We start from the raw sequence: 24,658 nt of genomic DNA on the forward strand, positions 1-24,658 counted from the left end.
TGGGACAAGTGGCATAGCATTGCTCTTTAACATTTCCTTGATCAGCTTTATCTATGGCACAGAAACCAGGCAGGTCTGCCTAGCTTTGAGCACTAGTAACAGAAAATTCTTTCTCCAGTGTCTGACTGAGACAGCTACAAGGCCAGTAAATGCCTTATTGTGCAGTTATTTGAAAATACTTCCAGGTTACTTTTGCAAAAGATGCATCCTGAAAATGTTAGCCAAAATAAATTTACTAGCTCCATCTATAGAGCTGATATATTTTTGAGCCAAAAATGTTTTTTGCAAATAGCATTTTGTAGAAAAGATTGAGGAGTTTTTCTTTGTTGTTACTGGACTAAACTTAAGTGTTGTGTTCAACTACAGAATATCTCTGGGAAAGAGCTGATCTCCTGGTCTTCATTTGGCCATCTCTGGAGATGAAGAGTTCAGCAATGTTCTGAAAATTTTTGAGTACCAGATGACCTCAACTACAGAGAAATATGAAAAAAATCTTTCCCGAGTATTCTCCATTTCCCCATCCCAACAGGTCTTTTCTTAGTCTTCTCTGCCCTGTCTTGTTTTTCAACTCTGGATGTGAGCTGCTGCAGAAGACATCCCATTCCATGTGGTCTGCACCAGCAAAGCAATCTTCACCTAGCTGAAAACAAGACTTGGGCCTCCGTTTACTCCTACTTGTTTTTTATATTCAAAGGCCACCTTAATCCTTTTGGCCATGACACCAGCCTAGGAAGGCCTCTGAGGTCAGCTGCCTGCTGATCTGAAGTCCTTGTCCTCCAGACTCCTTCTCCCACCCCAAGGCCCCCTCTCATTGTCCTGGCACAGCACTTCTCTTTCCCAAGTGCATCCATTTCCACTTGCTTGTACTCAAGTGCAAGGCTGTTTCGCAAGGGGTCTTGGTGACTCAACACACCTTGTCCTCCTCAAAATAAAGCCACAGTTTCCTGTGTTGCACTATACACTTGCAAACCACACAACAGCTGTCTCATCTTTTTGGAAACGATTTGTTTATTTTGAATTTAGACAAAGTACCTAAGCTAGAATAGGTCACTGGAGCAACAGCTATGATGTCCCGAAGAAATCAAGCTGTAGCCTACAATTGTTCTGACTCAGTGAGCAGTAAACACTGGAGCTAATGTTTGTGTGCAGGGAAATGTGTTTGCTACAAATGCAGCCTCTTTTTTACGTCAGGCATGTTTTACTAACACATCACTGTGGAACTTGGTAGTCTCACACAGTCATGCCCAGTAAACACTGCTCTTTGCTCACTGGCTTATCTGCACAATCATCTATTTTTGTTTCAAAGTTTCATTAATAGTGGAGGAGGAAGTTTTGAAACCCTTCATGTCACAGTGAAAATAAAATTACCTGTTCCTGAACCAAAATTCTGAAATTTTCCAGAATAGTTTAAATAAACACCCTTTCATTTTGAGTAATTTTGCCCCTCTCTTGGAAAATTCCTTGCAAGTTATACCGATGTGGAGGTTACCAGATGGAAAAAATTGCAGTGAGATTTCTAGTATCCTCTCATTGAAGTATAGGCCAGGCACACTCCAGTTGTGGTTAGTGTTTCTCTGTTTCTGTGTTTTCTGTGTTTCTGTTTCTGTGTGTTCTGTGTTTCTCTGACAATTGCTCCACACAACTATCTTAGACAATCCCCTCTTTCTTTACAGAGCATCTACTTACATCCTTAGGCAGAAGAAAAACCAGATTAAAAGGGATTAGAAAAAGGTTACATGAAGACAACTTTTAAGGATCTCACAAGATTTTTTTTCATAATAGTCTAACTCCATTAAGAAAAGAAAATACATTTGTAAGTGGTTTTGTCAATGGTGGGAGTTGGCAAGGAAGACAAGGAGCTCAGCTTTAGCCAGGTTACACAATAACTTGCTACTATTTGTGGCTGGCTCCCAAAGGGCCAAAGAAATTAACTCGTGGTTAGTTAAATAATAGTTTTATTAAAACAATGATCAGATCAAATAACTGGCATGTATGTGCAGGAAGTCTTTCAAAATACTCAAGTCCTGCAAAAGAGTCAGATCAAGAAAATATCTTTTAAATATCTGATCCCTGAAGTAACTGAGACCTGTAAAAACTGGATGCCTTAAGAAGAAAAAGGTTTTTTTAAACCTTAATCCCAACATTCTCTCCAAAGAATAACACAGTTCTCTACTTTCAGTGTTTTCTCTTCATGCAGATGTTTTCATTCCCTTGTTACAGGAGAGATTTTTTTTTTCCTGTGACCACAGCTCTCTGTTAACATTTTATTTTTAAAAAGAGAAATAAATGAAAGAGATCTAAAGCTCTGTTGTTTCACATCTCCCAGCTGATTTGCCCAATGAAAGGAGCAAGTAACTGGAAAAGAGGCATGCTGACTGAGGAACAAGCCCTCCAGATACCCCACAAGTTGCAGAGAACTGCAGTGGCAGATGAGCACCACAGCTCCTGAGGTTACCCAGTCCCATTTTTGTGGGAGTTCAGGAGTCACCTTTGCACATTCCCATCTTCTCAGGCGAGAAGAGCAAGTTCAGTTCCCAGATACTGTGCTGCAACTGGATGCTGGAACAGGACAGAGAGCCCTGTGGCTCCCTCATCCCACGCCTGCTGCAAGAAGCACTGCCCTGGGCTCAGTGGCTGCAGAGTCAAGTCCAGGGTGAAATTGCTCTGAGCAAAGTTACCAGCTCTGGTATGAGAGGATCGCGGCACATGGAGCAGACTGCTCCCAAAAAAGGGCCAAATTACCTCACAGGGTTCAAATGGAGTGTGCAAAGGCAGGGTGCCTGCAGGCAGATTTTTGCCCTATTCTCTGTGCTTCTGATCCATGAGATTACTTGCCCAGCGGAGGTTTTGTGAATTTTGGGGTTCAAGACAGCAGCTTGAGGTACTGAGAGAGGTTTATACGATGCACAATGCAAATAGATGCTGTAAGCAACATAATGTGTGTTCAAAGAGAACAGCAATGGAAAAAGAGTGTCTGACTTCTTCTGAGTTCTCTTAAGTGTAAACAATGCACACTTCTGTGGCAGATATCCATCTGAAGGTGAATTGCTGCCCCTAATCTGTGCTTGCATCTATCAGTTTGCATTATATTCAGGTAGTGGTGAGCATTGCCTTTTGGGTGGGTGTAGAGTACTTGGTGAGATTTTTGGATGAAGGGCAGGTAAAAACTTGCTGCATCTTGTATCCAAGATTCGAGTATTTACCTGTTGGAGCCCTGCATATTAAGGCCCACGCGTTTACATTGCAACTCAACGTGGAATTTTAATGAATTCACGGACTCTGAAGGCCCCCACCCACCTCTTCTCAAACAACTGAAATCCTCTGCATTCCTCTTAGCTGTACTTGCTCGGCATGCAGAGGCAGCCGGTCGGACTGGGAGCAAGCAGGCCTGCTACTGAACTCCAAGGAGGTGACAGACATTTTCAGGTGCCAGCCTAGCCATCTCTCAAAGCACAAAATGTCCCTCTTCTCTGAGCACAAGCTCAGAAATTAACGCAAAATTCTCCCCCTTTCCATCACAGCATTTTTATGGCAGTAAGTTATACAGCACCACAAGCCAGGCTTGATCCCTTTCATCTTCCTGTTGAAGAAACCACTCTTGCTCAAACACAGAGTGTTTGTGGTGAACATAATCAATCACTCACCTAAATGAGAACCAGCAGTGAGGCAGATCTTTGCAGAGCCTTGACCAGATTTACCATGCTGCACATCATCCATGTCCAAGAGAAGAGGGGTGCAAATAGAAGCTAATTCCCAGCATGTGGCACAATCTGATTTTGCAACTCATCTTGTAAATCTTCAGGTATAAAGCACTGTTTTAGCCCATGGAAAGGGGCTATGCTGCCAGCAGTTAGAGAGATAGAGGTAGAAATAATTTCTATTCCAGTATCTCAAAATGTGATGAAACACTGAAAAGATAAACTCTAGATATTATCAGTCTCTCATTTATTTTGATAGCCATTACTGGAAAGGAAAAAAAAATATATTCTGTGAAGGAGATAGGATAGCAGAGAGGAGGAATGGCTATAGTAGGAGAGCTGACTTCACTTTATCTACCTCCAGCTGGAGCCCAAGGAACTCCTCTCCACTGGCAACAATGGAACATCCATCTTCTCATGCAAAGACATCCTGAGTGAATTGGTCTCACAAATCCCATAACAGGTAAGAGGATTTCATTTAGGATAAGATCTGACATTTCAAAGCAGGCTTCTTAAAAATACAACCTGCCAATGACAGTCTATACCAAATTTTGGATTAAGAAACATTGGACAGGTCTGTGCTCTTCTAAATCCCAGGATCAGCCACAAAGGAGAAGGAAGGGGGTGAGTAATGTATGCAAATGACTGCATTCATACTTGAACACAAATCAGAAATGCCTGTCATTAAAGAAATCCCTCAGCTTGTACCCACCTTAGGATCCAGACTGGGTAACACAGTATAACATAGCATAGCAACATTTACACCTGCCAAAACTGAAAATAACCTGCTTGCCACACTCCTGGATGGCTGTTTCAGACACACACAGAGCACTGGAGACATTCAGTTATAATAGTATTTTCTTCCTCTTCAGCTGCTCCAGACTCGTGAACCCCACAGTTACAGACAAAATTCTTCTAGCAAGGGCCTTGTATTTACTTGTACTAAATAACTATATATTTTAACTATATGTTTTATGTATATAAAACTATATAATTTTTAACTATAAAAGTTTTTATAACGAATCTCAAACCTATTTCCTCTGTCTTTCATTTTATGCCTTTTGTTCTCCAGTGATTTAGTCCTTCTACCATAACCTCCCAACTCTGTTGCAACTAGCTTCACTAGCACACTTCCATTCTTTAGGCAGCGGTCTCTAGTAAAATTAGCACAGAAGACTGGTCCCAAAATCAATCATTAGGAAGAGCTTTCAATAACAACTTCCCTCCAGTCAGAAAGGTCTCTTTTCACTGAAATCTGCCCTTTAGCTTACCTATTAGTCACAACTTTACTGGCATTACTCAGCATGTCTCTCAGTTTCACATACCACACCACACTAGGAGCTAAGCAGGGAGGACTGCATTTCCATGACTAGAAACACCAGTGCTTTTATCAGTCACCAGGTTTACCTAGATCTTGCTTGATCTGGCCTCCTGCATTTTTCTTTCCTTTTTCTGCTACCTTATGTCCTATTCTTACTTTTAAAAGAATAGAACAGATGCTATGAATAGCCTGCTCTCCAACAGGGCTGTCCTTGCCTGTTTGTCAAAGACAGGCTCACATTCTGCAGCTGAACAGGGTCTTTTTTCCTCTCTTAAGTGTTATTGAAAATAGTGTTTTTGAGCCTGCAATTATATGGGTCAGTTCCTTCCAGATACTGAGATGACAATGATGCAGCCATTCTCCAATATTTGGCTCAAGCTGTGTCTCCCACTTTGGCAGGAGCCGTTACAATTTCCAGGTTTTCATAGCCACTAAAAACCTGCAATGCCTGAATATTCAGATTCAGCATCCTGACTGAAACAGAAACAAAGTATCTGATAAATTGTTGGGCAAGCTACTTTTTTTCCCCTTTTATTTATGTGGCTGAAGAACCTTTTGCTATTTGTTTTAATTTATTTTGCAGAGTCAAACTCAGCTTGTCTCATGCCAATCCTCATTTTACCCCTACATTTCCTAACCTCTTACACATGGCTTTCTTTGCTAACCTGTTCTTTTTTCTACTGCTTATTCAGTCATATCTGATAACTTTTCTTCCATGTTTTTCACTTCACAAGATATGCCATCCATCTGGAGCAGAGAAGCTATAGACCTGTATTTGCCTACCCTTCATTTTAATTGAAATGGAAATCTCTCAAAGCAAGGTTATTTTCTGCTTCATTCTACAACTCAGTGTCAGATTTAAAAAAGTATTGCTTCTTGCTATTTCAGAGACTGGTAAGGAACTCTGCTGGTTATTGCATTCAGAAATGTCTGAATTTAGCTATTTGTTCCCCTCTATAATCCAGGAAGTCAAAGCCTCCCATAATGACAGACCTCTAACAAGCAAGATTGGTATCTATCAAATCCAGTTCTTGAGGTCATTGGCAGATGTAACACACTTGCTCAGCAATCAGACTTCCCCAGAATATCTTTGGCTCTATTAGGTTTGTTATTTAACTCATTATCTCTCCTTATTTACCTCATTAAAGGCTTACAGTAACATCAGATTGTTTACTTCTGCCTTTCACAAGTCAGGTATGCTCCAGTACCTGCACTCCTGCTATTCCTCCCCTTCCTCACCTTCTCCTTCTCTTTCCATGTATACAAACACTCACATTGCCCCCTGCCCAATCTCTTTTGTCATGTCCTTAAATACCCACTTGAACTCCTTCCACCATTTCCAGACGAAACTGCAATCCAGCAATTTAGTCTTAAGGCACATACTCTCTATGTCATACCCAAAAATTTATGTGAAGCACCTCCTCAATCAGCAACCACCCTAGCTATCTCCACAATTGTTTTGCCATCTCTGTTGCACCTCAGTAGTTATCCTCATCTATTGTTCCTTGACAGAGTTTCTACTAAAAATAATTTTTAAAAAGGAATCCTTCTCCTACCCCCACCCCACCCAAACTTTTCTTTTGGACCCATAAAATCTCTTTCTACCCTTGGGTCTTGGCTATTAAAGCTCATTTCTTACCCAGTAAATCCTTAGCACTCATTTAAGTGTGATGTTGTCCACAGACTGATTCTGCCACAGCAAACTGCAATGAATTTTGGTCAGATTTTATTTCTATTCAATCTTCCTGTTTTTCACAAAAATATGGGGTACTACCCATTCATATTTTGTTTGATCTCTGCCTTGGTACTTTATTGTCTTCCTCTGTATTCCCAGGTATTAGCAAAATGAAAAACAAACTGCCCAGAAAAAGAACTCTTGTGTTATGTCCCAATAGATGCAGTCCAGGTTGATTGGGATACCTTCCCAGAGGGATAATATTTTTTACATAATATCCTTAAGATACAATCTTACTTATTCCTACTTTAAATCAAATATAAAAGTACTCAACTTTCTTCCTTTAACACAAATAAAATAACTGTGTTTGGCAAACAGGTTGTCTACACTCATTCTCTCTGCTGGAATTTCACCTTGCAGGAGCTCATGCAAACCATTTTTTATTTGCTTTGGTTAATGTAAGTTCAAATAAACTCAACACTCAAAGCCAAACTTTCAAAAGGTGTCATATATTTTGTCTGCTTTGAACTCAAGGATTTTGCAGGCTTTCCCTGTAGATCTGCCAAGGTTAGCAGAGTTCAGAGAACCTAGCCCAAATTGCAAGGCTGCAATAAAACCTGACATGGAGATTCATCTAGTTTGAATGTTTATGACAATTGCTTTATACAATTACCTCCTTGGTCCTTCTGACACCCTGAAGAAAAGCAACAGAAATGGATCTTCCAATAAAGTCATCTGCAGAAAACTGCGTTGGGACTTTTAAAGAGCTGCATATTACGGGCCTGTTGCTGCTGTAGCCATCCCTATTTCTTTTTCACAAAGAACTGCTGCTGTTCAAAATGAACCGCAAGTCAGATTCTGAATTTCAGCTCTTTGAATTCCCCCTGTGAGTCAGTTTCGTACCTGCTCTAACAGCATTGTTTCCAACACAGGCCTGACCACTCCCTCTGCTTCCAAAGCCATATTGGAACATGGGATCTTGCTCATGTGGCTGGCCCCATGGCATGCTGACATCATCCAGCAGATCAGTCACCTCATAAAGTCAAATGATGATCAATTTTTTCCCCAAACAAGTCTAAATTAATTACACTATTCCTGGACTGCCCACAGGTTGGAGATCAAGAAGTGGCACATGCTATACACATACACACAAAGAAGAGATTCCCTCAAAGCTCTACACTGAAAGATGGAGTTCATTTATAGGTTACCTCCCACATCTGACTTAAAACAAAGATGAATACAAACCATAACCAAAAGAGTTACTAAGCGTGCATGCAAGCATACAATTGGAATTTCTTCCTAATCCTCACCTTCCTGAGTTCTGTACTGGCCATCTTCACCTATATATTCATCTGGTCTACAGCTGCACTGGCCATATTATGTACTTTCATAATTAGCTAATTATAAAAGGGCAGAATGAAGAATAAAATTATTTTATCACTTACTACAAAAGTATTACTCCTGGAAATATTAAAAAAATAAATCCAGAAGCTGAAAGGGTCATAACGTGTTGCTGCCTAGATGATTCTGCATTATACATGTAGGCATTTCAGATGTGCTCTGTTTCAGACATTTAGTCAGAATCACAGAGATTACCTCTTTACCTTGTGTCTGTTTCTACAAAGCACAGACAGTACAGGTTGACTCTACAAAGTAACATCCTAGCTCCTCAGTCTGCTCATTGTATCTTCAGTAAAACTAAGGCTAGAGAGCCTTAAAAATCCCTATGCTACTGCTGAGATTTCAGTTTTCAGATGGCATCCCTGCTACACAGCATGTTCACTTTGTCCTCTGCACCATTTAACAAGAAACAAGCAATGTAAAGAGTACAGGAAACCACCAAGATACTTGGTTGATCAAATGACAGGTTACTGCCAAAAATACATTTACTGATCTCTTTAAAACTGAGGTGGGTGGGTGAGCAGCAAAAGAAAACAAGGAATAAAGTGTTTTGTTGGAACACAGTTTTAGCTCGTTAGCTGCTGTGTGTTGAGAGGAGTTGAGACCCTTAGCTAGGTTCCTGGGCGCGGACATATGTGAATTGAGAAAGTCTGTAGGAATCCTCTGTCAAGGGTGCACTGACTCTGCCAACGCGCTGCCCTCCTGAGCCTTTCCGTAGGACAAACTTGCTCACTCTCGCTTCTCCTCGCAGATTAGCTCTGTCTGCTCCCAGGCGCCTACTCTCTCTTGCTCTAATGTGATTAAATAAGCTCCCTGTCTCTCCAGGCTTGTGCAACCGCCTCTCGCTTAGTCACCTAAGCGCTCCACAACACCCCAAAGGAGTGGAGTCAGCTGAAACAGGAGCGTTCCCAGCTCTGACATGTAAAGTACTTGCACTCACTGCTAAATAAACTTGGAAAAATGTTCACAATGCAGCTGTGCGCACAAGATGCTGCAACCTCAGGGCAAGAATAATTATACACAAACAAGATACTTAGGATTTATGTTCCCCTCAAATAAAAATGTGCGCTGGTCATGCCAATCTCAGTGCTTCATGGTATGCCTGCAATCTGAGGCAGAGGAACAGATTCTCTGTTAGGGTTAAGAGATTAGATACCATCGTAGCTTTATTTTCCAATAAACTTTAGAGGCATTCTAAGCATTGTGGGTACACATTGATATGCTTCTCACCATACAAGGATATGGATTCATGGGAGGTCTTTTAAATGCCCTGTTGCATTAATGGTATTTATTCAGGCAATTTTCTATTGGCATATGTTGATGATTCCTTTTCAGAAGTTACAGGGTTAAAGCTGAAGCCCATAGGAATACCAGACCAAAACAAAACTGAGGAAGTTTCAGAAAAAGAAACAAGTACTCCTAGACCATTCCAAACAAGGGTTTATCTTACTTGCTCCTTAAATTCTCTCGTGAGGGAAAGCGCCAACTGCTTGTGCAAGTAGCCTGTTGCAATGCTTATGCATCTCTCAGTAGATGACTACTTCTCCTAACAGCCAATATCAATTAAATCTGTTGCTAATGAAGTCAATCTCTCCTCTTCTCAGTGAACACAGCAAAAGATTGATCACCGTCTTCTTCATAATGACTTTTTAATCATGGTCATATTTATCTTCTCCTCCTGAGGGGGAAAAACTCTAAAGCCAATTCTCTGATCTTTTTTTTTTAAAACCTCTCAACACACTCCTTGTCTTTGGATCTGTAACTCTTTGAATGTGCTGCATCCATGGCAATGCCAAAAATAAAATCAAAGAAACCTGTGCTAAGTCTTGTCTGCAATGGGCCTGAGATCTCTGAGGACTCATTCTCTTGAACCAGACTCAGCAGTGAATACATGCAGTGATATTTCATTATACTCCCATGCTCTAACAAACCCCACTCTAAAAATCAAGGGAGACTCCCTTTAATACCTGCTCAGTTCTGCAGTGGAACCTGAAATGGTGTGACTTACAGAGTTGAAAGGAGACTTTGCAAGCTTTGTTGAAGTTGCTGCAGACAAGGAAAACTCAACAAACAGCTTCAGGAGTACTTTAGTAAGCAATTGCTCGCTGGTTGGAATGCAAGTTACACCACGTTAGACCCACTTCATATTTTGCCCCAAGGAACCAGCAAGCTGGGTGGGAGACCAACGGGCATTCCCACCAGCCTGTCAGGCTGGACAAGCTGTAAGAACGAGCAGCCAGTCTGATATTTTTGCTTTCCCTGTCTTGACCTCAACTATAGAGAAGAAAAAGTTAATGCAGGCTTCAACCTTTGTATTTAGGTCAAGTTCTGTTAAAATTGCAAGGGAAAAAGGTTCAGGAGTTGACAATTTTCTTAGCCAAGTGAGTACAGAATTTGCATTCCTCTGCTTAGAAGACTTACACAATGCTATGCAAGTGATATGTGAGCAGTAACTAGCTCTTTGCAGGAATCCTCTGGAATCAAAGGAGAGAAGCATATCACTAACAACTCTATCTCATTTTTAATATTCTGTCTGCAGGTGGCCACTATTTCCACAATCCAGTCCTGTTCCTTGTCATATTCTGCTACATGAAAAAAAAAATATATATAAAATAAGTATATTAAGAAAAAATTAAAAAGAATAATTAAGAAGAATAAGTAAGAAAAAAGAAAAAATAAGTATATTAAAGTATATTAACCAGGCATAGAAAAAAGATGGTAGCCCCAAAACCCATGGCATGGAGGAAAAACGTTATTTTTTGCTGCTGGCAATTTTCTTTGGGTTGGCAGAACAAGTCATTTTGACTGTGAAAAGGAGCACAGGTACCGAGCTCTGTGATCATCATGGTAACCTTGCCAGTGTCAGCTAGTAGCAATTCAGAGCTCAATTAGTTATTGAAAATGAATCCATTACAGTCTACAGGTACCAGTCAATTTAAACCCTCATGAGAACTAGTCATAAACTGAGTGACTTTAGACAGTAAAACATTTTTTCATGTTTCAGAAGCTTAAATGGGCATGTGGAAAAGACACTGTCTTCCAGCACCCCGTTTTGCAATTGATTAGAAGTTAAATCCTTTGTGTTTGAATCAGGGTGGGGAAAATATTTTGAGACTGCAGTTTGATCTGAGTGTTGCTTTTACTTGTGGTTTGGCAAAAGACTCTGAAATGCTGTTAAAACAAAAAGGCAAAGAAAACCTGCAATTGCCGTGTCTCTGCTTATAAAAAAACATTTTAAAATAACCACATGCATCATTCACTACACAGATGCCACATTCTTCCCTACCCTTATTTAATAGCTAGCTGTCAATCTACGTTGAAAAGCAGTTACCTGACATTACCATAATAATGCTTCAAAGCTTCATATTAAAGATGGGTATCTTCCTAGGCAAGCCCATAGGGGTAAAGGAAAAAAAAAGGCCTTTTCTCTCTGGAGTTGCAAAAATGTAGTCCTCCAAGAGATGATAGAGTGCAACCAGGCAGGAATGACAATCACAGTCACTCCTGACTTCTCTTTACTGTAATTAAGCTGAGTGAGATCAACAAATTTGTATCTGCATAAGACAGGTTTCTCATCTCTATTTCTATTAACTGTGGTAGAGAGGAAACTAAATGTGAACTGAGACCTCTGGCCATTAGCATAACATAAACACTTCTTCCATCTTCCAGGATAAGCATTACACTTCTCAGGACAGCTCATGTGCAACCACTTTGATGTTTAGTCATTCTCAAAACGCGCTCCTTTCACATGCTCCTGCTGTGAGCAAACACTGCAATGAAAACTTGCCTGTGTCACAGGTTGGGAGATGGTGCCACATGTACGAGCCAAAAAACCTCAAAATCTTTTAAGCTGAGTTAATTTGATATTGAGTAGGGGGAACTGGAGCTGACATTTAAATTCACTGTTTTCTGAGCAGGATTAGAAGGAGGTGGCAGGAGCCAAAGACTGGCTGAACATCTGAGACACACAGCTGACTCCTCTAAGTGTAAGGAATGGTGAGAAATCAAAGCATGGAAATCCTGTGAAAAAGGGCCCAGATGCTTAGGTGAAAGAAAAGTACAATCAAGCAAGGGCTTACCCATGTATATAGAACCTTTCATTCCCTCTGCAACAGAGTAGGGAAGCTCAGGACCTGACAGTAGCTAGAAAGCAGAAGGCAACAGCTGCTTCACAGGAGAATTTCCAACACCAAACATACAGCAAGCACTGGGCATATCCTCTCTTCTTCCAGCATGTATTGAGACTCCAGTGGATGAGCTCCAGAGCACAGACTTTCCTTAGAGGCTACTGTCAAGAAATCCATTGGCACCAGCAACCATGCTTTGCAGATCCCTTATGCAGCCTCCTGTTCACTAGTCCTTCACATCTCAGCTTTCCACTCACCAGAAGCTAAATGTTGCAGGAATGTAGCTGTGCCAGTCCTCCATGCTGCGAGAGAAGGTTGCACAGATCTCTGACACATGAGATTACACAAAGGGAAGCCATTAGGAAATGGTACAAAACCCCAAGTACCCATAAGAGAAAAAGGAAGGGTAAAGCATCATTTCCTTCATGAACTCCCTCCTCTTGAGAGAGAGAAACTCTGCCACTTGAACTGTTCACCATAAGACGAATATGCTCCTGTGAACCATTGTCCAGTAGCTCTCCATGCTAGGATTTTTCATCCTAGTGAATATCCTTCAACTTTTCATTCTCTGAACACAGATATAATATCACCCAAGGATGGACATAAGGGATATTTCTCAGCACCTTCCCCCCATAGCTTACACAGCTATCTACATGAGAGCAATGGCACCTACTCAGTACTCTGAAACGCAGCATCCATTTAAGGCAGGGAAGCTCCTTATTCAAGCACAGCACTGTTGTGGGCAAGGCAGAGTATTTATAAATTTGTATGCAATGATGTTTACTGTGATACCATTGGATTGCTTCATACCAGCGTTTTGACTGAAACAAGATGAGATAATGGGAACCCTGACTGTTGGAAGCCAGCTTGGTTTCAGTTTAAATGCATGCATTTACTTAAGCTTTCACAAGGTTTCCTATTGACTCTGGACGTAAAAGAAGGTAAGTCAATGAAGAAAGAGTCTCAAGAGCTCAGAATGGTATTTGCGAGCTCATGCCATGTCAGGAAAAAAAAACAAACACTGCAACAGTTTTGGATACCATGGGCTTCTTTCACAGCAGTTCACTCTACATCCCTGTTTCCCTCTTACTCTGAAAGAGGGTTTCCCTGAAGTAGAAGAATAGGGAGGAGAGGGCAAAACAGTTTATTAATGCAAAGAAACTGTTTTTCAATTATTCACACTGAGTTTTCAGTTGGCATACAGAAAAGCTTCTACATTTGGAAAGCCTAAAAGTACACAGCTTTTGCTGTGAACCAACACAAGACCCATCACACACCAACGCAGTGCGTGTTCGCATGCATGCATGAACATGTACACAAGCACACATACTTGTTCACGTATGCACACGCCCAGAGGCAGTGACTACCACTCTTTCATGGGGAGTTCCATCTGTGCTTTTGAGAACACCACTTTTCAGTAAGAGCATCCACTTCTCAATCAGTTTTCAAAGTCTGAAATACTAACAGGCCTCAGCAGCAAATCTGGACTCTGGTTCAGTCCTCTCCTTGGTCTGATCACAAAAGGTATTGTCTCTGGGCTTTTCTTGCATCTGTCACAGATCAAATTGTGTCAACAATAACTCATGAAGCTTCTGGACCAAAACAGTAACACAGCTATGAAGACCTAAGTTCTTCAGTCTCAAAAAATATAAGTGAGTATTTGATGTATTGCAACAGTGCTTTTCATTAAATGTTTGCACAAAGTATAGCAACCCTGACAAAGTAATTTGTGGTTTATGCAGGTATATAGCTACATTAGACCACACAAGCCATTTAAATAGTGCATAATGCTGGCAATCATTGCTACTAACCCTGTGTTAAGAACTGTGGGCAGACACTTCATTAATGCACACACAGATGGCCAGGATATTGTGCTGCGTCCATGCTGCGAAAGTGTAGAATATAGAAGCAAGATTGAGTGGGATGATGAAGTCATCTGGCAAATCTCCACAGGGTGATGCACCCAGGAGCAAATGACATAGCATCTTCACACCACCCACTGTATACACCACTGGACTGGAATTCAGGTGCAGACAGACATTTCAATGATCCCCATTGCCCAAGCATGGATGAGCCACCAATCAAACCTAACGTGATGGATCTGTGAAGGAGAAAACACTATTGCTAGCTTTCTTAACTTTAAATTCTAGCAGAAAAAAAGAACTGGTAAACCTACTGAAAGATAGGGTTACCCAACATTTCCCATTCTAAGTACCTCCTTTTTGGTGGACTTTGTATTGGCTAAACCTAAGGTGTCAGGTGTGACATTTCCATGGCAGGATCTTCTTCCAACTTTCTTTTTTCTTTTAAAATTAAGATGGTAAAGACAAATAATTTCCTACATTTGGGAATTGGAGATAACCAATGAAAATGGTTGATGAAAAAAATCTGTGTAAGCTAATGAAACATTGACTGCTTTGGCTCCTAGCTCCCAATCCACTGATACAAAAATGATAAATTTACTAATAATTGAAGAACTCACATTATACCAAGAAAACACAAAGGCAGATACAAGAACTCTTGCTTTTAAGGGTCATGCAATCTAAACATTGTTCAACAGCTATTACTAGTAAAGGCTAACAACAAAACATGTGTCACAGAAACAATCCTAAAAGTTATTAAAGAACACTGAGCTGGGGGCTTTAGCTTTAACAAAAAAAGAACCAGTTTCAAGCAGGAAGAAAGAAAAGGTTAATAACACAGTAACCTGCAATGCCTGCTCAGAAAGCGCTTTTGTTAAGAGGCAAGTATCAACAGAAGTGAGCAGGAGTTTCTCAGAAAGAGGTGTTTCCTGTCTCCTTTCTAATGCATTTATCAGATTGTAGAGGACAAAACTCCTCACTTTTTAACTAGAAGGTTAATTTGTATAGCTATATTCTGCAGACAAAAATAAAGCCTTATGATGCATTGAGGACGAAAGATATTCAATAACAAGCTAGAACAGAAAAGCAACAAGCAAACAATGCATTTATTTTACCAGTTACATTTTTTCCAAATACTTTTTTTTCCTAAGAGAACACTGGTTTCATGCTTTTGCTGGAATTATTTTTAAGATCAATTCTTTCCTGGTTGTTTTCCCTCTGTCTCCTTCCCCAGATCTATCCCCCCTTCCACAAGGAGAGGCAAAGTCCTGCCACGTTTGAGTGGAATGTTGACGCCCACGTGGGTGGGTGCAGAATTAGCCAAAACAAGTCCCTGCATTCCTTTGGATGTCAGCACCTTCTGCTGGCTCTTTCCTAATATCTTATTAATAGGTAAAATCTCTTTTCCAAATCACCCTTCCCCCATTATTCTATGGTCTAAAAAAACAGAAATAAAAAACTTCCTTTAAAACAGAAAAACTTCTTTAAGCAGGTGTCCAGGCTTATTTATAGCAAAGAATTATGCTAGTTAGACAATTACAGTTTTTCAGTTGCCCAATTTAAATTCCTATAGGTACCTAATAAACCATCAAATGAAGAAGAATTACCAGTAAATAGCAATTACCTTGAAAGAACAGTACTTTAAATATTAAAGTGACACTTCATTAGTTATGCTGGCAAACAGGTCAGTTTGAATCAAATGGCTATTTTAAATTAGTGGTCCTATTGCAGACATGGGGTGTAATTTTTATTGCCAAATACCCAGCCAAGCTAGTGACCTTAAAAATATTACTCAAGAAATGGTTGAGAGTTAATTAGAATACCGTGCCAGGGAAAAAAAAGAATAGGCTTGAACATCTCTGAATTTTTTCCAGGAAGGTGTTTTTAATAATGGCAGTAGTTTACTCCATTTAGAGGTCCATATCCTCAAGTCAAAATGTAGGCTTTTATGAAAGCAACAAAATATAAGACTAGAAAAATATTTCCATCCCTTTTTTTCCAACGGCAGCAATTTTTTTCTCAAGAAACAACATGAAGAGCCTTTAAAGCATTTATGACTGTAGAACTGTATCCCTACCACTACAGTGACTAAGTTTCTGCTGATATTACCTTTTGCTTCACATGCTGAAATGAAAGTACTGAGAAAACCAACAAATAAATTTCTTTTGACAGTGCTTTTTATATTTTTAGCAGTCTGTGGTGTTAGAACTCATAACAAAATCACATGGCTGGTTTACATTTTCTTTGTTGCCATCTCTGTTTTCTATAACGTACACCAGAGTGATAACTCAAACAGTGCTATCCGTAATACCACTGCAAAGAGTCTCATCACACAGAGCAATTCCTGTATTTTCATCATTCCTGAAAATGGTATCACTAAACTTTCCCAGCAGACATAAAAAGTAAGCTGTCACAAAGCAAAAGGAATAGAACTCCCAGCATGGCTTGTTACTTTAGGTTCCTGTGCAGATACATTCATTCACATTCATCTTTACATCCTTTCTCTTCATTTACTTTCATCCCAGTTTGTATCCAAGACTGTCATCAGGCCCTTTACACAGTCCTATCCAGTGCATTCTGTGATGGCAGTGACTTAAGTAACAAGCTGCTGTGGATTCCAAATTCTGCCCAGCTTAAGTAGAGCATTTAAGGTTTTTAAGGTCATAACTGGGCAGAAGTTGCCAACTGCTTTCCAGACACAAAAGAAAGAACACAATACTATGAGTCATGATGGAGGATCCATGAGAACTGCCATAACTACACTAAAGCTCAACATAGCAGGTAATGCCCACTGAGGTGAATGACTTCACAAAGAACTCAAAGGAAGATTCACAATTAAGTTCAAGTTTGGTAGAAAAATTTAGGTAGTCTTTCTGTCCAAAAATAGAATCCATTCATTTCCAGGATGTACATCTGCCAGAGGTACAGGGAAGATCCAGAGCCTTGTGAGAAATCTTTGAACTCCAAAACTGTTAGAACTCTGATAGTGTATTTGGATATCAAAGGTGGGACTTGGAATGAACTTACCTTCCTGAGAAGGTGAGCCCTGAGATGTGGCCTTTGCACCTGAGCCTTACATTAAACAATAAAGTACATAGTCCTAGAAACAGGGATCAAAATCCTATATTTCATCTTGATTGAATTCCTTAAGCAGGAGGCTACACAAACTTCATCACATACCCTCAATGACTCCCTTGAATTATTGCCTAACTAGTGGAATAGTTTTTGCAGGAGCAGTGAATAATGTTCCCACACTTCCCTTGAAGATGGGAGACAACAGTAAGAACACCTCAAGCAAAGCAGGAAACTGGACTTGAATCTGACAGATCTTGGATGATGTCTAGCCACTAAGGTGTTATATAAAAGATTATTAAAATTTGACAAAAAGAGAAAGGAATGAGTCTTGTTCAGCAATTTCAGACCAAAGCTGTGAATACCCATCAGCAGGAAAGACTTCAGGCCTCCAGACATATTTCTTTAGGATATCAGGTGTGTGAATGGAGGTATGTTTGATCAGAGCATGGTGTCGCATGCTCTAGCCCAAGAGGATGGCAACATTTCAGACATCTTGTTTTCGGTATTTCTTTTGGCCGGTGCGTGGCACATCCAGAGCCTACTTGCTGTCTGTTTTGAATCTCATTCTGAAGAGTGTAAAGGTCCTTACTTACTATACAGGGCTCTGAAGCACCATAAACCAAAGATCTGGATTGCACTCAAGGTGATTCTGTGCCTAATCCTGCACTCCACTAAGAGCTTTGCCACAGATTTGAATGGGCGTGGAACCAAATTCACTCCAGCCTTAATGAAGCTCTTAGTATGCTCCACAGAGGTCAACACAAAACCAAGTGAGCATCCTCCACAGTGTATGATTAGTTTTCCTTGTATTCATGCCCACTGAAAGCTGTCCAGTAGTAGCTGAGATGGGTGAAAAGATACACCACAGTCAAAGCAGCAAATCCTGGAATGCTTTTGAGCATTCAGGTCTCAGCCTTATCCTAGCCCCATCTAGGAACTACAGGAACACCTAACAGCATCATGATTGCTTCAAAGAAGAAAAAATTTATTTCACAAGCTGGACAGTCAGAAGGACAGAGTAACAGAGAATGGCATGCTCTGCACCCAGCTTCATCTTTTCCAGAAAGAGTAATAGGATATCAGGCAACACCCCATTCCAAGAGGCTCTCACCATACCCTGCACAGACCCAGTGACACAGACCCATTGGCACGGTCCTCAGGAAAACCTGGCAGCAGAGTCAACAAGCAATACTGCTCAGTACTCCCACTGCACAGATAACTTGGGGAAAAAATGAAAAGCCAATTATTTCAGATTAACTGTGGACTTAACAGCCTTATTTAAGCATTCACGCTGGAAAATGAACTACAAAGTACACCTGTAGGAAACAAAGCCTTATAATCAAAGAAATTAATTTGTTCATTTCAGCTGCGTATTCATTGAAATGCCTATCTCGTACAAATATTTGTCTGATATATTGATATACAAATATAATTTCAGTATACTAGCTGAAACTCTAATTAGAGTAGTAGCTATATTTGCTTTGTAAAGGTCTTCCTTGCTGAAATCAATTAAGAGTGCACAATGAAATTTCATTAAGCTCTACAATATGTTTTTCTACCAAGTGCCAAATTACTGTCTTCCCGCTATCTTATTACAACCATGCATGATAGGACTCCTAAATAGATACAGAAATCATTGTGCCAACAACATCCTGTGCTTCTTTATCAGTAAGCATGGATTTTTTTCTCCCCACCTCCTGAAGTGGAGGATATTTGCCATGCCTGTAAATGGCACTGAACTGATGAATACAGAATTAAATTTACTGAGGGATACACCTGTAGTCACATCAGCCTCCTGCTGCCCAGGAGCGTTCCCTCATACAAGGAGGCACAACTTCCATTCTGTGAGGCCTGAGTCACAGGCCCTACTTTCAGCAAGCTCACCATGATGGGTGATATCTACCATCCCCTTTACATCCCCTTGTACCCTCATTTTACACAATAAACTGTGAGGCAGGGAAACAGAACCTTTACAAATGTAAAGGTATTTACATGCTGCTCAGGAAGTGCTACGACAAGGCAAAGGACCACCAGACGTGATATACAGACAGAGGCCTGATCTAACCTGAGAGTCTCAGAAGACAAAGAATATGTATCTCTCCTTCCCCAGAACAATCACTAAATTTATGGCTGGCTAGAAGAAAATTGTGAAAGAAGGCAAACAGGTACATGAAAAGAAAAGAAATTGAAAAGTCATTTAGAGTCAAAGATGGCACCAACAACTGCACCCAGACAGACAATGATCTTTGTCTATTCGTCCCAGCACCCTCTCAGTTCTCACTTCTGCCAGCCCCAGTCTAAACAACCCAACAGGTTTGTCACAACCACATGATTTGGGAAACTATGTCAGTTCTTTGCTCCTGAGCTTCCTCTATGTCTCATCTCTCTCTTTATCCAGATTGCTAACACATGGATATTGAAGTGGTGAGTACAAAAGAAATACTTCTCATAGGCTAGACCAGCCCTTCTGAGCAGTAACAGGTTTTTTATTCTAGGCTTGTACACCTGGGGGAATGAGGTCTGAATCCCACTTCCCTAATAATTTTTCCTGGTATTACATTGGCTGTCTTCAATGCCTGAGACCCAGAAGGATAACGAGTGGGTAGGGAAAGAAGACACAAAAGGAGTGCCAGAAGAGATGTGGCTCAGAGATATGGAAAGAAGGTAGACCTATGCTACAGATGTATGCTGCTCCTGGGAAGAGGGACCTGGAAAGCACCTAGTAAAAGTAGAATCCTCACAAACATAAAGGGGCCAAACTGAGGTAACAAGCTGAATAGTTCTGGAGTCAAGAGTGACCTCACAACACTGAAATCTCAGCATGACAAAAATTAAACAGGTGCCTTAGTACTTACTCTGGAGAATTGACTCATGTTGTGAGTTTGCAGTTCTTAGCTCATTAGTGGAACAGAAACACTTTATTCCCTGAGAGACCCCAGAAAGGAGCAAAGAATTGTGCATTTTGCTGAGGGCATAAAAATGTATTTAACATGACCCTGAGATTAGATCTGTTGGTTGGAGCATGATGCTAATGATGCCAAGGATATGGGGTTCAATCCCTGTATGGGCCATTCACTTAAGAGTTGGACTCGATCACGCTTCTGGGTCCTTCCAACTCAGAATATTCTGTGATTCTATTTTCTAATATAAATAAGGACTGGCAATTTTATAAAGCCAGACAAATATAAGTTGGGTTTCTCAGATATTGCATTTAGGACCAGTGAGAAAAACTTCACCATTTGGGAGAAGTTTTATTCCGCCAGCAGCACTACCACCCACCTAAGTCTGTCCATGTGTTTGTGTGGAAGAGTGTCGTGTCTTCCTGCAGCACTCATGTCAGAATTAAAATGCCTTGCATTGTAGACGCATTAGGAGTGCTTTATCATGCTCTACTCTTGCACACAGTGGCTCATTATGATTGGGTAACTCAGCCATTAAGCTCCACAATAAGCCCACGCTGAATCCTAAAAAGGGAGCCATATATAGGCTATGGAGGTGTTGAGTAAGAGAAGATTTACTGTGCTCTACATAATTAATTTTGCCTTCTATCTTTCCTGTATTTTAAGCAAGCTGCTAGCCAAACACACTGAAAAATATTATTAGTCAGGTGCAGTTTCATCAAGCATCTTCCAACCTAATGGAGTCCTATTGTGTTCAGTCTGTTCATGATCCCATCACAAAGAACAACTGAAAATCTTTTTTCGGAAAATACAGATGATTTTTTTTTTTTCCTTTTTCTTTTCAGCTGAAAGTCCTGGTTACTTTGGAACATGGATAGGCATTGCATCAGATCCAGCATCCTCCATTACCCATGTTAGCAACTGCTCATTGCCAGGCAGCTTTTGGAAGAAGCATCTTTTGGACAAGAACAAGGAGAGGGCAGGAAGCACCCAAATAAAACAAACTGTAGGGGAGGAAAACAAACAACAGAAGGGTGAGAGAAAGGGAAATTGAGAGCATTTTGACAAAGAGACTGGAGTTGAAATGCAGTAAAGCAAAAGGCCTGACCAGAATCGGGTAAACTGGTAGAAGGAATATGCCACACCAAACACGAGGGAAGAAGAAAGATCAGAGCCAGCTGATCAGAGCCCAGGATGGGCAGCCAGGCAGTGGTGGACAAAAGGTGGAGATGGAGAACGCCAGTCTAGCACTACCAGGAGATGAGATGCATGTGATGGCAAAGGCCAGGATATGGAGACACCCATGATAAGCTGCATGGGAGTATCATTCTAACATCACATTATAACATTTTTGTACCTTTTCTACCTTCAAATATAAGCCAAATTGTTACTACATGTTAACTGTTACTGTCTTGATGTTAAAAACAAGTATTTTCATCTGGTAAAGCCAAGACTCAGAGTCTTAAAAAAAACAATGTGCAATGTTAATGTGTACCTCTTGTACACCAAGACGTTAATGCAGCCTATATTAAGACGACCTCTTGCTGCTCTTTCCCGCTACTTATTTCTCTTGTGCGTTTTCTTTCATAACTGAGGTAGGAATCATTCCAGCACGTGCCTTTAATTCATAAATATTAGGTAGGCTGTTTCTTCCCCCAGTGAGTATGACTGCAATTAAATGTATTTTTTCAAATGAAGCTGTTAATATTCATTAACAATGTCTTTCAGAGCTCTAGACTGCAGCTCAGACTCATACGTACACCTGCTAACTATGGTTTAGTTGAGAAACTTTTAAAATGGAATTATCCCTTCTTAAATATCACAAGAAGCAAATCCATTTAAACCTCATCATATTGAGTGGTACATTTAATGATCCAGCTGGACGCTGGAACATTCAATGTCAAAATGCTTCAAGAAAGAGTATATCCTCTTTCCAGGATAGCAGAGCTATTCCTATGCTTTTTGCAGTTTGCTGTGGGTGCTCACAGCTCTATTGTTTCCTAAAACTAAAAGCAAAACCAAAGATAGGCCTGTATAAACAGAGAATCATAGAAGTTTCATAGTTTTAAGCCTAACCAACCAATAAGCAAACAAATTCATAGCTGCACTGGGAAGAAAGAGATGACAACACTAGGAAGTGAAGCATGAAGCCCAGTATAAACTGCGTGACTGCATGCATTTTATAAGCAGAAATAATACTCTACTAAAGAGAAAGTATAGTTGATATAAAGGACAGGGATTCTGTCTGACCAAACCAGATACACACCATCAAGAGGGCTATGCAGGAAAGTAGGATCCATGGACCTGATCAAATAAAACACTGAGATGTAGTAATCTATGCTATTTTCATTGCCAAAACCTAGCAGAGAAAAACCAAACTCAAAAAAAGAAACAAAAAATGCCAAACAAAACAGTCCCTTGGGGCCTGTGATGTTCCACTGATTTTAACAAGGGGGTAAAAAATAATGGTGACCACCAGAAATCCAATAGATATTGACCAAGTTACCTGGGCAGGGAGTTACCTGGGCAGGCTTAAGCTGAATTTATCACCAAAATATATCTTCTACAGGGATTAAGCAAGTAAATAAATAAATCAGGTCTTGGATAAATAAACAACTCATCATTTCTCATCTCTATTTGTCAGCAGATTGCGTTGTGATTCTCCCACATGCTTTCACATAACTCAGGTAACCAAAACAGGAGGGTTGAATGTGCTCTAGACCCATGACCCATTTATTTCTTTTCTAGGCACTAATTTCCCCCAAGTACACCTCAAGTGGAACAGCTCCCTGGCAGCCTCTGAATAGATTTTGTTTCAGCATCAATCTACAAAAGGGCAAAGCTGGAACTTGATTTCAGGAGGAACCAGGAAGATGAAATTCCCTTTACTAGATTATTTGGAATGGAGGCATATGTTTAAAACCTAAGGGAGAGAACACAGTGAAAAATAATTTCCCCAGGGCACGGTTTCCCAGAGCTCAGAATAGGTGCAATGATAAATCAGTGACAGCTTTCAAACTATGGATGAGGTCTATTAAAACAAAAAAAAAAACTGTAGTGCTCCACTTCTTGAAAAGATAAAGAGCCTTCATCCTTATTTATGTTGCAGACCAATCCTGATTTAGGCAGCTGATAACTAGCAACTGTTTTGTTCCTCTGTGGCCTCAACAACGAAGAGGCAAAACCTCTAGGGAGCTTCCAAGATGAGTTCCACACCAAGGAGAGAAGGGGATGATTCTCTCTCCACACACACTTCTATTCAAACAGCTCTGGCATTGTACGCATTAAGGACAAAAGCAAAGGGACACAGTACTCCTTCAGCAGCCTGGTCAATCCAGGGAAATAAGGACCAGTAAAAGGAATCCTGGGAGACATGCCTAGGGGAAAAACTGATTAGATCCATTCAGCCTAATGGACTAGGTAAAAACTGATCACAGCAACAATACTCAGACAGTGATAATTGTCATCACAAGTTAGCAGCAGCCATTGCATTTCAGGAATTTTCTCCACAATCCTTTTCAGACACCCTCTAAATTGATTCTTCCTGGCACATCCTCAAATGTTCTATTTAAAAGCATACCAGCTGTTCAAAAAAAATATAGAAGTAGTTTATCTGAGCCAAGCAAAAGTACACCCATATCAATAACTTGTCTGGGATGATGGTCAGCAGGTACAAGATGAAGAAAAAGCCCCAGCAATACAGCTGAAGAGCTGTCACTGCTGATCTAATCCAACTAAGGTGATCGAGCACGCAGGGCTCTGTCTCATTGGGTGAAATGCCTGAAGCACAACAGGCAAGATATGTTTCATCCTCAAATTCCAGGAAAGCATTGTGCAAATGCTCTGCGTGGGAAGGCTGTCTTTGCATGGCTCATGTGACTGAGTACAGTTAAAATGTCCCAAATCTCTTCCTGGTGTAACTGCATCATTACACCAGAGGCAATCTGCCTCACAAACCTAATGATCTCTCATGAGGGAATGCAGGCTTGCTCCTGAAACTCAAGTGATGCTTTTTGTGACCAAATCTTTGCAAATTTAAAGCAACATTAAGGAGCCAAATAGCATAAAGGACATAACTACCAGTGGCAAGGTCCATTGGCAAGATGCAAAGGCAAGATGGCATTTCAAAGTAGCAGAGGGTTTTTACACCCTCAACCTTTTCATTAACCTGAAGGATTACCTATCTTTGAAGGTGTTCCAAAATGCTGCTTCTAATACCTCTGAGTAACCATTTCACTGATGTAAAAGCACCTTTTTGGGGATTAAAAAAAAAAACAAACCAAAAACATTTAACACCTCTGTGTTTCATATAATACCCCCCATGGAAAATATTCAGAGATGGACAGTTAAGTCAGGTGTCCTGCCTTTTTCTCCTCAAAAAATATATATAGTCAGTTGCAAACTACTAATATCATAATTTCTCACAAACCATCATATAACTCTTCTCAGTCAATTTTCTTAATTGAAAAAGGAGTTGAATGCACAATTAAACACTACTAATAGTTTCAAGACTTCCTTGGCTTTTGCTCATCTTTGAGTTTCTGCTACAGAATAGTCAGGATTTGTTTATTAGCCTCTTCTTAGATCTGGATGAGATGT

Source organism: Zonotrichia leucophrys, chromosome 2 (assembly GCF_028769735.1).
Source record: "Zonotrichia leucophrys gambelii isolate GWCS_2022_RI chromosome 2, RI_Zleu_2.0, whole genome shotgun sequence".
In the NCBI taxonomy this organism is placed as follows: domain Eukaryota; kingdom Metazoa; phylum Chordata; class Aves; order Passeriformes; family Passerellidae; genus Zonotrichia; species Zonotrichia leucophrys.